Genomic DNA, 15,183 nt, shown 5'->3' with positions numbered 1-15,183 from the left:
ATATTACACATATTTCTATTTTATGTCCTACTTATTATGCTCTTGTATTTCCCCTTTTCCAGATAAGTCAACATTTTCACTGTGCCGACTGGACTGAAAAGGCAAGATTGAATGAGGTAAGCCATTTCGGGGCTGCTGTGAACACACACATATTCAGCAATCCTGTGGTAAACAGAAATTTAACCAAGCAGGCTTTCTAGTTTGGTCTGGTTGCACCTTGTTTGGTCAGATTCTTGCAAAGGGTCTGAGTTAAATACAGCAAACATGCAGGTGGGTAAAGCAATTATTATTTTGATCCTTTGGCCTCAAATTAGTGAAGTGTGGCATGCCTATATGTACAGAAAATATATGGACAAATATTTTGCGTTGGTTGGGATGCTGTTGAGTAAAGGTGAGATTGTGAAAAAAGATAGCTCGACTGGAATTATTACTCAGGAATTTCTCTGCTGGCTTGAGAGGGAACTTAAGGGGCTGTGATGTATTAAGACTCTTCCTACTCACTTTGGGGGACCAGGTGTGTTGTGGCATTCTTTTCAGCAAGCTGAATAGAAACAGTCTAGACACAACACATGCTTTGAAACTGATTCTGCATCAGGGGAAGTGAGAATGGATTGGTCAGGGCCAGAATAAGGTGTAGCTCCAGTGAGCGTTGACTTCTCTGGTGCAATCTGAATTCTCAGAAGAGCCTTTAGGTACTGGCTTCTCAGTCTTATTGTTTCTGGTTTTTAAATTGCTTTCCTAGTGTAAACTAAATGACTTTTCTTTGAAGCAAGAAAATATGTAAGTAAAGTCTTAAAATTATGTATGCCTGTTGATTTACTTATTCAATTTAGAGTCATTTATTTAAGGAAATAATTAAAAACTAATTTTAAAATGTATATGAAATATTTTTACTGTGGAATTATTTAAAATAATGAAACCTTGGGGAGAAAGCCCACTACCTAATAATTTGGAGTTTGTTAAATAAATAATGGCATAACTACATGGTGGAATATTATGCATCTGTTAAAAGTTATAATTGTGAAAAATGTTTAATCTCAATAGAAAATATAGAGGCAAGATATTAAGTAAGAATGCAGCATTCAAAATTATCTATGTTGGGGCATGGTTTCGATTTATACCTAGACATTAGATGGGGAGAAAATAGAATTTGTTCTCAGAGTTCTATTCTGTAAGATACTTTTTCTCAGACAATAATGTCAATTCCATAGGAATGTGGTACACATTTTATAAGTTGATGTGTACAAATTAATAAGCACATGTTATAAATGAGCAACACTCATGCTGCTCATTTCTTCTCCTTCTTTCTTTACTGAATGTGATTTTCTCAAGAAAACATTACTTCCCATCCAGTCCTGCAAAGGCAAGCCCATCTCATACTGGATTCACATCCACCTGCCCATGCTTTTTGCTACCTAGAAAACCTTTCCAATACCTTTCTTCCACTTTCATGCCAAAACTTCTTCTTTAGGGGTCTCTCATTTCCACTTTATGCCTTGCATTCCTTTTCCTTAATTCTGTTATTCTTACATAACTAAATTAACTCCCCTGCATTCATAGCTGACTTTAGCTTTGGTGAGTTGTTATTTTCTCTGTACTAACTCTTACCAGGTTGAGATGGGTGGAAAGGGTGAGGAGTAAGACACAAAAATGTTCAAGCTTATGAATAATAAGGTCCTCTATTAAGAAGAAAACATCCTGTAATAGACAAGAGGATCCAAAGAAAGGTAGGTTTTTCCTAAGTGGCTCCAATGCAGTCTCTGGGCCTTGGAGGTCTGGGAGTTGCTCATGATGGCAACTCCCACCTCTTGTCTACTGCCTATCCTTTCACATCTCCAGTTACTTAGAACCTCAGCAACAAAACTGACAGTCTCATCTGCCAGCCTCTACTCTGCTTCATGTTCTTTCTTATTCATGCTGGCTTTAATGACTTATATTCTTTTTTTTTTTTTTTTGAGACGGAGTCTCACTCTGTCGCCCAGGCTGGAGTGCAGTGGCACATTCTCGGCTCACTGCAAGCTCCGCCTCCCAGGTTCACGCCATTCTCCTGCCTCAGCCTCTCCGAGTAGCTGGGACTACAGGTGCCCACCACCACGCCCGGCTAATTTTTTGTATTTTTTAATAGAGACGGGGTTTCACCGTGGTCTCGATCTCCTGACCTCGTGATCTGCTCGCCTCGGCCTCCCAAAGTGCTGGGATTACATTTAATGACTTCTATTCTAACCCTATTTTCTCTCTGCCACTTACATCTGACTTAACCCTGTATTTCCTTATAATTTACTCAAATGCTATTCCTTAGATTAAGCTCTAAAAATTTTCAGTTGCATTTTCAGATTCCCTTACTATAATGTTGGGCCTGACTGTAATCCCTCTTCCTCTGAAATTTAACCTCAGCCTCTTTGTACTAGAGACTGAGGATGAAAGATGAAAACTTAGTAGCTTGAAAATCAGGATATCACAGCCCTACCTCTCTCCAGAAGTAATTGAATAACTTAAACAATGTTGAACATAAAATAATAATAATAATGTTCCAATGTTCATCTGTCCATGGAGGTTAAATGGTTTTATATAGAGAGTATCATGGTGCTGTCCAGTGGAATTTCGTCATCAAACTAAGCTCTTTCCTGCCAAAGGGATTTTATAACCCTTCCCATTACTGAAAAATGTTGACTCCATAAGGTGAACCAAACAACATGGTGGCAGGTGCCTGTAATCCCAGCTACTCGGGAGGCTGAGGCAGGAGAATCGCTTGAACCTGGGAGGTGGAGGTTGCAGTGAGCCAAGATGGTGCCACTACACTCCAGCCTGGGCAACAGAGTGAGACGCCATATCAAAAAAAAAAAAAAATCACAATGACTTCCTAATAGTTAAGGATTAGATTAGCAGTCTACAAACATAGAGAAACATGTGAGTTTAGGAATAAGGCCTTTCAGTAAGGAGGATACATCCTGGGGTAGACAAGATGGGTATGGGAGAAAAAAATTTATTTCCCCACCCTATAACAAAAGACAGAGCAACAAGAGAAAAGCATAACAAATGTATTTAATAAAAATGGGAAGACATGGGAGTCTTCAGAAATGAAGATAAAGTTCTCAGGGAAAACTGCAAATTTTTACAGACAGTCATGCAGAAGTATGATTGGAGGACAAAAGCGTATGATCTAATGTCAATAACCTGAGGGGAACTTAGCAAGGGCTATTTGTTCAGTTTCTTCTTGGCATCACTGCATGGCATTACTTCCCTCTGGATATAGGACAGGACACCTATCATATGCCAATCTTCAGGGGAAGAAACCAGGAGAAGTCAGAGAGACCTTGATGCTTCTGCTATTTTCTTAATTTTGGAGTATCTCATTCTGAGCTCAACATGGGCAAAAGAAAAGAGAGTTATAAAGGAATGGAATGTCACTTCTGGACAGAGCAGATTTATTCTCACAGCCACAGATGGCTCAGGATTATTGCTAAATTCTTTAATGAGAAGAAACTCTAATTCAGGTTCAAAGTCTACTGGTTAGGCTTCAAAGTAACCTCATGTTTTACTTACAGGCTATTTGAGAGAGCCAACATTCTTCATGTGAAGACAAGCGAATGAAAACGATATATACAAAATATGCCATGAAAGTGATAACACTTTCTGCCATTTATTCATCATTGTCAGGCAGTGCATTGAGCACATGGATTCTCTCATTTAATTCTATAAGAACCTCTGCAGCAGACACTGTTATTCTCATTTTTTTTTTTTCATATGGGAAAGCCTGAGGCTTAGAGGGCTGAATTAGCTTGCCAAAAGCCCCTAAACTGGTAGCAAATTGCTTTTGGATTTGAGTGCAGTGCTATTTAACTCTATAGATGAGCTTTCAATCAGAAGGTTATATTGTCTTACACATGGACTAGCTGTGAACCATGGAGACAGGATTTACTTGGGACAGTTAGGGAGGGTGAGGAGGCGTTAGAAGGCCTCACAGAGGTGGAAAGTCTAAAGGCCCTTAAGAAGTTGCAGGGAGCAGTAGCATAAACTGTCCCCCCAGTTCCTGCTCCCTCATAATCTCTATATGCACTTCTACCCGGTCTCTTCCAACCCTCAATATTTGTTCCAAGGATCCCATACACATCTCTACCACCCTCTCATTGAGTAGCCTGTTTATATATTTTGTTATATAGTAAATATTTCTCCCCTGAAGCCTCCCAACACTCCTCCCCTTAAGAAAAACAGCTATGCCTTGTTTGCTGCTTGAAATGTATGAAATGTGATTGTGTTTACTTGTTGGGATTGAAACCAATCACATACAAATATACCTTTTTAGGGGAGAAAGATGTGGGGTCTGCCTTGCATTCAAATAGCCAGTCTTTTCTGACTCACATTGAGCAACCTTGAACAAATCGTGCTCTCTCTGGTTTCTTTTTTCTGCTTCTGCTTACAGCAACAGGGAGAGAGGCCACACAGAGTATGGTGCGATCACTCACATATAAAAGCTTTTTACGCTCTTTGCTTCTGTTCATTCTTTCTTTCCTTTTGATCTAAGAAAACTTCTTAAATTATAAATTATGCAGTTGGAAGGGTTTTTTTTTTCTCTAAGATAAGAGGAAAATGTATGACTTCAAAATAAATGTTAGTGGAATAGTGCAGCAGACCACGTCAATATTTTTATTTGGCATGTGGCACGGGATACCTTGAGGAAGATGCCATACTTTAGATAATTTTCAAAAGATTTTTTTTAAATGTAGTGAAACAAAATGACATCTCCAAACTGCTTTCAACAGCCGTAAGAATTAATAATCAGTTCCTTTACGAAATCCAACTCTCAGTTTTGCCTCTTGAGGTTTTCCAGTAGATCAACAGGTAATTAGTTTTAGACTTTAAAACCAAATGGAAAGAAAATTAGTATCAGATCAATCAGGGTGTATGTAATACATGGGAGAAGGTAAAGATGGAATTTTTTTATTATTATTATACTTGAAGTTCAGGGTACATGTGCAGAACATGCAGGTTTGTTACATAGGTATATACATGTCATGGTGGCTGGCTGCACCCATCAACCCATGATCTACATTAGGTATTTCTCCTAATGCTATCCCTCCCCTAGCCCCCCACCCCCCAGCAGGCCCCAGTGTGTGATATTCCCCTCCCTGCATCCATGTGTTCTTATTGTTCATCTCCCACTTATGAGTGAGAACATGCAGTGTTTGGTTTTCTGTTCTTGTGTTAGTTTGCTGAGAATGATGGTTTCCAGCTGCATCCATGTCCCTGCAAAGGACATGAACTCATTCTTTTTTATGGCTGCATAGTATTCCATGGTGTATATATGCCACATTTTCTTTATCCAGTCTATCATTGATGGGCATTTGAGTTGGTCCCAAGTCTTTGCTATTGTGAACAGTGTCACAATAAACATACATGTGCATGTGTCTTCTTAGCAGAATAATTTATAATCCTTTGGGTATATACCCAATAATGGGATTGCTGGGTCAAATAGTATTTCTAGCTCTAGATTCTTGAGGAATTGCTGCACTGTCTTCCAAAGTGGAAGTAATTTACATTCCCACCAACAGTGTAAAAGTGTTCCTATTTCTCCACATCCTCTCCAGCAACTGTTGTTTCCTGATTTTTTAATGATTGCCATTCTGTCTGGCGTGAGATGGTATCTCATTGTGGTTTTGATTTGCATTTCTCTAATGACTAGTGATGATGAGCTTTTCTTTATATGTTTGTTGGCTGCACAAGTGTCTTCTTTTGATAAGTGTCTGTTCATATCCTTCACCCACTTTTTGATGGGGTTGTTTTTTTCTTGTAAATTTGTTTAAGTTCTTTGTAGATTCTGGATATTAGCCGTTTGTCAGATGGATGGATTGCAGAAATTTTCTCCCGTTCTGTAGGTTGCCTGTTCACCCTGATGAAAGTTTCTTTTGCTGTGCAGAAGCTCTTTAGTTTAATTAGATACCATTTGTCAATTTTGGCTTTTGTTACCATTGCTTTTGGTGTTTTAGTCATGAAGTCTTTGCCCATGCCTATGTCCTGAATGGTATCGCCTAGGTTTTCTTTTAGGGTTTTTATGGTTTTAGGTCTTACATTTAAGTCTTTAATCCATCTTGGGTTAATTTTGGTATACGGTGTAAGGAAAGGGTCCAGTTTCAGTTTTCTGCATATGGCTAGCCAGTTTTCCCAACACCATTTATTAAATAGGGAATCCTTTCCCCATTGGTTGTTTTTGTCAGGTTTGTCAAAGATCAGATGGTTGTAGATGTGTGTGGTGTTATTTCTGAGGCCCTTGTTCTCTTCTGTTGGCTTATATATCTGTTTTGCTACCAGTACCATGCTGTTTTGGTTACTGTAGCCTTGTAGTATAGTTTGAAGTCAGGAAGCATGATGCCTCCAGCTTTGTTCTTTTTGCTTAGAGTTGTCTTGGCTATGCGAACTCTTTTTTGGTTCCATATAAAATTTAAAGTAGTTTTTTCTAATTGTGTGAAGAAAGTCAATGGTAGCTTGATGGGGATAGCATTAAATCTATAAGTTACTTTGGGCAGTATGGCCATTTTCATTATATTGATTCTTCCTATTCATGAGCATGGAATGTTTTTCCATTTGTGTCCTGTCTTATTTCCTTGAGCAATGGTTTTTAGTTCTCATTGGAGAGGTCCTTCACATCCCTTGTAAGTTTTATGCCTAGGTATTTTATTCTCTTTGTAGCATTTGTGAATGAGTGTTCACTCATGATCTGGCTTTCTGTTTGTCTATTATTGATGTATAGGAATGCTTGTGATTTTTACACATTGGTTTTTTATCCTGAGACTTTGCTGAAGTCACTTATTGGCTTAAGGAGCTTTTGGGCTGAGACAATGGAATTTTCTAAATATACAATCATGTCATCTGCAAACAGAGACAATTGTACTTCCTCTCTTCCTATTTGAATACCCTTTATTTCCTTCTCTTGCCTGATTGCCCTGGCCAGCACTTCCAATACTATGTTGAATAGGAGTGGTGAGAGAGGGCATCCTTATCTTGTGCCAGTTTTCAAATGGAATGCTTCCAGTTTTGCCCATTCAGTATGATATTGGCTGTGGGTTTGTCATGAATAGCTCTTATTATTTTGAGATATGTTCCATCAATACCTAGTTTACTGAGAGTTTTTAGCATGAAGGGGTGTTGAATTTTATCAAAGGCCTTTTCTGCATCTATGGAGATAATCATGTGGTTTTTGTCATTGGTTCTGTTTATATGCTGGATTACATTTATTGACTTGCGTATGTTGAACCAGCCTTGCATCCCAGGGATGAAGCCGACTTGATCATGGTGGGTAAGGTTTTCGATGTGCTGCTGGATTCAGTTTGCGAGTATTTTATTGAGGATTTTTGCATCGATGTTCATCAGGGATATTGGCCTGAAATTTTCTTTTTTTTGTTGTGTCTCTGCCAGGTTTTAGTATCAGGATGATTCTGGCCTCATAAAATGAGTTAGGGAGGAGTCCCTCTTTTTCTATTGTTTGGAATAGTTTCAGAAGGAATGGTACCAGCTCCTATTTGTACCTCTGGTAGAATTTGGCTGTGAATCCATCCAGTCCTGGACTTTTTTTGGTTGATAGGCTATTAATTACTGCCTCAATTTCAGATCTTGTTATTGGTCTATTCAGGGATTTGACTTCCTCCTGGTTTAGACTTGGGAGGGTGTATGTGTCCAGGAATTTATCCATTTCTTCTAGATTTTCCAGTTTATTTGTGTAGAGGTGTTTATAGTATTCTCTGATGGTAGTTTGTGTTTCTGTGAGATCACTTGTGATATCCCCTTTATCATTTTTTATTGCATCTATTTGATTTTTCTCAGTTTTCTTCTTTACTAGTCTGGCGAGTGGTCTTTTCAAAAAACAAGCTCCTCGCTTCATTGATTTTTTTGAAGGGATTTTCATGTCTCTATCTCCTTTAGTTCTGCTCTGATCTTAGTTAAGTCTTGTCTTCTGCTAGCTTTCGAATTTGATTGCTCTTGCTTCTCTAGTTCTTTTAATTGTGATGTTAGAGTGTCAATTTTAGATCTTTCCTGCTTTGTCTTGTGGGCACTTAGTGCTATAAATTTCCATCTAAACACTGCTTTAGCTGTTTCCCGGAGATTCTGTTATATTGTGCCTTTGTTCTCATTGGTTTCAAAGAACCTATTTATTTCTTCCTTCATTTCATTATTTACTCAGTAGTCATTCAGGAGCAGGTTGTTCAGTTTCCTTGTAGTTGTGCCATTTTGAGTGAGTTTCTGAATCCTGAGTTCTAATTTGATTGCACTGTGGTCTGAGAGACTGTTTGTTATGATTTCTGTTCCTTTGCATTTGTTGAGGAGTGTTTTACTTCCAATTATGCGGTTGATTTTAGAAAAAGTGCAACGTGGTGCTGAAAAGAATGTGTCTTCTGTTGATTTGGGGTGGAGAGTTCTGTAGATGTCTGTTAGGTCTGCTTAGTCCAGAGCTGAGTTCAAGTCCTGAATATCCTTGTTGATTTTCTGTCTCATTGATCTGTCTAATATTGACAGTGGGGTATTAAAGTCTCCCAATATTATTATGTGGGAGTCAAAGTCTCTGTAGGTCTCTAAGAATTTGCTTTATGATTCTGGGTGCTCCTGTATTGGGTGCATATATATTTAGGATAGTTAGCTCTTCTTGTTGCAGTGATCCCTTTACCATTATGTAATGCCCTTCTTTGTCTCTTTTGATCTTTGTTGGTGTGAAGTGTGTTTTATCAGAGAGTAGGATTGCAACCCCTGCTTTTTTTGCTTTCCATTTTCTTGGCAAATCTTCCTTTATCCCTTTATTTTGAGCCTATGTGTGTCTTTGCATGTGTGATGGGTCTCTTGAACACAGCACACTGATGGATCTTGACTGTTTATCCAATTTGCCAGTTTATGTCTTTTAATTGGGGCATTTAGCCCATTTAAATTTAAGGCTAATATTGCTAAGTGTGAATTTGATCCTGTCATCATGTTGCTAGCTGGTTATTTTGACCGTTAGTTGATGCAGTTTCTTCATAGTGTCAATGGTTTTTATAATTTGGTATATTTTTACATTGGCTGGTACCAGTTGTTCCTTTCCATGTTTAGTGCTTTTTTCAGGAGCTCTTGTAAGGCAGGCCTGGTAGTGACAAAATCTCTCAGCATTTACTTGTCTGTAAAGGATTTTATTTCTCCTTCATTTATGAAGTTTAGTTTGGCTGGACATGCAATTCTGGGTTGAAAATTCTTGTCTTTAAGAATATTGAATAGTGGCCCCCACTCTCTTCTGGCTTGTAGGGTTTCTGCAGAGAGATCCGCTGTTAGTCTGATAGGCTTCCCTTTGTGGGTAACTCTAGTTAGCAATTCGTTTAACCTTTTTTCAAGGTTCTTAGCTTCCTTGCATTGGGTTAGAACAAGCTCCTTTAGCTCAGAGGAGTTCGTTGTTACCCACCTTCTGAAGCCTATTTCTGTCAATTCATCAAACTCATTCTCTGTCCAGTTTTGTTTCCTTGCTGGTGAGGAGTTGTAATCCTTTGGAAAAGAAGAGGCATTCTGCTTTTTGGAATTTTCAGCCTTTTTGCGCTGGTTTCTCCCCATCTTTGTGGATTTACCTACCTTTGAACTTTGATGTTGGTAACCTTTGGATGGGGTTTCTGCATGGACGTCTTTTTTGTTAATGTTGATGTTCCTCCTTTCTGTTAGTTTTCCTCCTAAGAGTAAGGCCACTCTGCTGCAGGTCCATTGGAGTTTGCTGGAGGTCCACTCCAGACCCTGCCTTCCTGGGTGTCACCAGCAGAGGCTGCAGAACAGCAAAGATTGTTGCCTGTTCCTTCCTCTGGATGCTTTGTCCTAGAGGAGCACCCACCAGATACCAGCCAGAGCTCTCCTGTATGAGGTGTCTGTCAACCCCTGCTGGGAGGTGTCTCTCCTTTCAGGAAGCACAGGGGTCAGGGACCCACTTGAGGAGGGAGTCTGTCCCTTAGCAGAGCATGAGCGCTGTGCTGGGAGAACCGCTGCTCTCTTCAGAGCCAGCAGGCAGGAATGCTTAAGTCTGCTGAAGCTGCGCCCACAGCTGCCCCTTCCCCCAGCTGCTCTGTCCTAGGGAGATGAGTGTTTTATCTATAATCCCCTGAATGGGGCTGCAGCCTTTTTTCCAGAGATGCCCTGCCCAGTGAGGAGGAATCCAGAGAAGCAGTCTGGCTACATCGGCTTTGCTGAGCTATGGAGGGCCCCGCCCAGTTGGAACTTCTCCTGCAGCTTTGTTTACACTATGGGGGGAAAACTGCCTACTCAAGCCTCAGTAATGGTGGACGCCCCTACCCCTACCAATCTGGAGCGTCCCAGGCTGACTTCAGACTGCTGTCCTGGCAGCGAGAATTTCAAGCCAGTGGATCTTAGCTTGCTGGGCCCTGTGGGGGGTGGGATCTGCTGAGCTAGACCACTTGGCTCCCTGGCTTCAGCCTCCTTTCCAGGGGAATGAATGGTTCTGTCTTGCTGGTGCTCCAGGCACCACTGGGGTATGAAAACAAAACAAAACAAAACAAAACAAAGCAAAAACTCCTGCAGCTAGCTTGCTGTCTGCCCAAACGGCTGCCCAGTTTTGTGCCTGAAACCCAGGGCCCTGGTGGCATAGGCACCCAAGGAAATCTTCTGGTCTGTCTGTTGCGACGATTGTGGGAAAAGCGTAGTATCTGGGCTGGAGTGCACCGTTCCTCAAGGCACAGTCGCTCACAGCTTCCCTTGTCTAGGGGAGGGAGTACCCCTATCTCTTGCATTTCCTGGGTGAAGCGATGCCCCACCCTGCTTTGGCTCACCCTCCATGGGCCGCACCCACTGTCTGACCAGTCTTAGAGGAGCTATGTACCTTAGTTGGAAATGCAGAATTCACCTGCATTCTGCGTTCATCTCGCTGGATGCTGCAGACCAGAGCTGTTCCTATTCGGCCATCTTATGGTTTTGTAGGTCAGATTCGAGATAAGTCTCACTGGACTAAAGACAAGGTGTCAGCAGGACTGCATTCCTTTCTGGAAACTCCATGGAAGGATTTTCTGGGCTTTTTTCAGCTTCTAGGGACTACCTGCATTTCTTGGCTCACGACTTTTTCCTTTAAAGCTGGCCATGGTAGGTCACACTGCCATATCCCTGACCTGCCTCCCTGGTCACATTCACCTCTCTGACAGATAGAATTATTTTCTAGAATAGCATTTTCTAAAGTACACCTGGCTAGTGATTTTGAAAAACTTTTCATGTTTTTAAATTTAGTCACATGTAAGTGTACAACTTCCTTCAGGAAGCCTTCCCTGGCTGTCTTGCCTCCTCAGCCTAGATGGCCACCTTGTGTTCTCTCCTGCCCTGCTATGCTGTGCCTCAGTGGAAATATGATTAATGATGGGGACTCTCATCCAGGATATTTTCCTTCAATTCAGTAATATGAAAAGTTTAGGCCGGGCGCGGTGGCTCACGCCTGTAATTCCAGCACTTTGGGAGGCTGAGGCGGGCAGATCATGAGGTCAGGAGATCGAGACCACAGTGAAACCCCATCTCTACTAAAAATACAAAAATTAGCCGGGTGTGGTGGCGGGTGCCTGTAGTCCCAGCTACTCGGAGAGGCTGAGGCAGGAGAATGGCGTGAACTCGGGAGGCGGAGCTTGCAGTGAGCCGAGATCGCGCCACTGCACTCCAGCCTGGGCGACAGAGCGAGACTCCGTCTCAAAAAAAAAAAAAAAAAAAAAAAGTTTAAAGGCCAATTCCAACCTATAAATAAAATGACAAATATGAAAACAAGACCCCTAGTATTTATTCCCCTCTCTCAACCAAGAAACAGTGCTAAAATCTTGTAAGAACAAGTTGGACCAAAATTTGTTTATGTTTGAACAAGTTGGACATATACTGAGAGCAAATTTTTTTCTTACTATGTAATTTCTGAATTAGAACAAAGAAAATAATGCACAATTGGAGTTAACAAATGCACTTTTCATGGGCAAAAAAAACAAAGCACAGATAACAACAACAAAATCCCTTAGATGGTCTTTTTGTGCTGATCTTAAGCATTCCAATTTGATTCTATGCTTTATTTTAAGCTGTAAAAATATTGTTGTGAAATCTGCATTCCTGAAGAAACAGCTGATCTATGGTGCACCAAACATCGTCCACAATCAGGACAAGACGTGACAGTAATGATGATGCTTCTTTATATTGGTATGGCACTTTACAGTTTACATACATTTTCAAATACGGTATCTAAGTTAATCCTCATCAAAATCCTATATGGTGGAAAGGCTATGTTGTTATCTTATCCCCATCTTCCAGATGGCAGAACAAATGCTGAGAGCTTTCGCTGGGATCACAAATGTGTGAATATCAGCTAGCTACAGCACTCAATAGCAAGGATAAAAGAGTAAGCCATTACTCTTCCATCTCAGGCTGGACCCTGCCAATCTCAGTTATTCAGTCCAACATCATTTCTTGATACAGATGGTAAAGATTTGTATTTGCCTTATATAATTTAAGAAAACAGCTGCAATTTCTATAATTCTACAGATATTTATTGAGCACCATTTTTGAGGTAGGGTACTCACATTTTACTTTGTAAATATATAAAGCATAAAAATAAGTATTATTCATTGAATTTTAGTATAATTTCAAGCATTGGGAGAAAAGTTTTCATTTAAACTTATAAAACTCTACACAGCCAGCATTATTATGTTCATTTTCTGCAATTTGCCCAAGGTAACAAAGGTAGAAAGTATCAGAGCCCGAATTTGAAACCAGTTCTCTCCAACTCCAAAGGCCATTTCATGACATTACTCTGCCTCCCTGAAGATGAACCAGGGAAGTCTTTTATTAACAAGACACTTTGGGGGAACTTGAGTATGTCTTTAAGGCAAAATGTGCTTGAAAATAAAACGCAATTTCCAAGTAGTAGTCATGATCAGTTCATTATTGAAAGCAAGCTTGAAGAAATGCTGCAAACCAAACAGTGTCTTCTGACAAAAAAACAGTTTGCATTCATGTGGTTGTGGTTCCACTTCTCACCTAGTAAACCGTCAGGCTAACCTGATTTTTTTTCTCCCTAGATTTTGTTTCTTTGAAATTGATGTCAACTTCATTTGTGGTAAAAAAAAAATTTGTTGTTCCATTGTATGAAGTCCCATATTTGTGTACCTGTTCAACTGAATATGAAATGGAAGGGCTTGCTTTGTGGCATCCTTGTATATTTATATAAATTATTTCTAACTCAAGATGGGTTAATTGTTTCCAAGGTCATTATAATGGCAGAGTTCCTACATCCTAAATATAGAGTATGACAATGAAAAGAGTATGGGGCTTCAGGATCCAGTTGTGCTTTTGCTTTTAAACTCTATGACCTTACAGAAGTTATTTCTTCACTCTGAACCTTGTTTACTTTTTTTATGTTGTTATAAAGACCAAATGAGATCTAAAGCACCATAAATATGAAATTGTGTTATCATTATCATCATCTTTTTTTTTTTTTTTTTTTTTTTTTGGGACGGAGTCTCGCTCTGTCACCCAGGCTGGAGTGCAGTGGCGCGACCTCGGCTCACTGCGAGCTCTGCCTCCCGGGTTCACGCCATTCTCCTGCCTCAGCCTCTCCGAGTAGCTGGGACTACAGGCGCCCGCCACCGCGCCCGGCTAATTTTTTTTGTATTTTTAGTAGAGACGGTGTTTCACCGTGGTCTGGATCTCTTGACCTCGTGATCCACCCTCCTCGGCCTCCCAAAGTGCTGGGATTACAAGCGTGAGCCACCGCACCCAGCCATCATCATTATTATTAACAAAACAATACTGGGAAAAATCCTTTGATAAAAGAAAAACAATATTCTCTCTTAAGAAGTTTTTATGAACATTCAGATCAATTTATGCACCAGAAAAAAATAGAAACACCACTTAGCAAAATGAATAAATGTGTAAAAGGTTTCCGTACAATCATATCTTTGTCTTCTCCCTTCTCCCTGTTCCATATTACCTAAGGGTCACCTCTGAATTCCTCCATTCCTTTACTTTCTAATCCTTTCACTCTAGCAGAGGAGGAAAGGGCAAAAGGATCAGCGTTTTGTGCTTGTTGCTGTTTGATTGGGTTCCCTGTGTGATGGAATAGGGAATGGAAGGCCAGGGAAGCTAGAATTTAACATGTGATTGACCAAGCCCCTCAGGATACTCAGAGATAAGAAAGAAGAATATGAAGCAAATACACTGTGGCTAAGAAACTTAAAGGTCAGGGGATGGGAGACTATAGAGGAAAGATCACAGCACTGCAAGTGTGGCTGGAGCCCTCTTTCACTGCTATGAGAATGAGAGCTCTTTAACCTCCATGGTTCTCATTTAAACAGAGAACATCTCTTTATCTCAAAGGATAGAATAAGGATTATATGAATTAACACATACAAAATTGTTTTAAACACAATAAAATTCTATGCAAATGTTTTTAGTGGCATCTCTATTCCCTTTATCTTAAACCTTTTTTCAAATACGGCTTGCTAAAGCACAGACTGCTCAGAATGGTTTGTCTCTACTAGAGGCTCAGTACTTTTCGGGTATGGTTCACAGTGCTTTGCGAGAATTAACTGACTTTTTAGCACATTCTTCTTGCAGGTCCTTAGCTTGCTATTCCACACTCTGTTAAGTATGTATTTTTTCCAACCCTAAAAACTCAGGTGCAATAATATATATACATTTTTATTTATCCGTGTATTTGTCTTTTTTATATAAAGATGCATACTGGAAGTCTATTCTAAGCTAGGTAAGATGCTGACTTCTGCAGACAAAGGAACTAGTCATTGGCAGTAGCAGCAATTACACTACATGTATCATGTCTAACATGATATAGATATATCATATATAACTTTACATGATAACATTATACATATGGAACCATTTTTGCATTGCCCATTCTTAAATTTCTTTCTTTTGTGAACAATTCATATATAAAATTAGGATGACCTATCTACTTCATGGAAGTTTTTAGGATTGCTTGAGATAATGTGAGTAGTCCTTTCAACAGTTCATGACAGGAATAATTGCAAAATAAGTGGAAGTGATTATGGTACAGAGGAAGTGAAAATAATTTTAATACATTGAAGCACAGTCTTTAAGTCAGAACCCCCTCCAAAACCTTTTATAACCTTATAACATCTGAAAATATCATGAAATGATATTATTGTCATTTATGGTCTTTATACCATCATCATCCTCTCTACCCTC

General features: G+C 39.9%; 1 protein-coding gene across 1 annotated transcript in view; it reads left to right on the top strand.

Annotated features, from left to right (window-relative positions):
• TENM4 (teneurin transmembrane protein 4) overlaps nt 1-15,183 on the top strand; it is a 3,069,169-nt gene that overhangs the window by 1,150,641 nt on the left and 1,903,345 nt on the right. The window contains exon 4 of the mRNA XM_063641401.1: nt 63-116. The gene's annotated coding sequence lies outside the window, so the exon portion shown is untranslated. The remainder of the gene's footprint in view (nt 1-62; nt 117-15,183) is intronic.

This window comes from Symphalangus syndactylus, chromosome 6 (assembly GCF_028878055.3).
Source record: "Symphalangus syndactylus isolate Jambi chromosome 6, NHGRI_mSymSyn1-v2.1_pri, whole genome shotgun sequence".
In the NCBI taxonomy this organism is placed as follows: Eukaryota; Metazoa; Chordata; class Mammalia; order Primates; family Hylobatidae; genus Symphalangus; species Symphalangus syndactylus.
The sequence above is the reverse complement of the archived record's forward strand: the minus strand, read 5'-3'. Positions and strand labels throughout refer to the sequence as shown.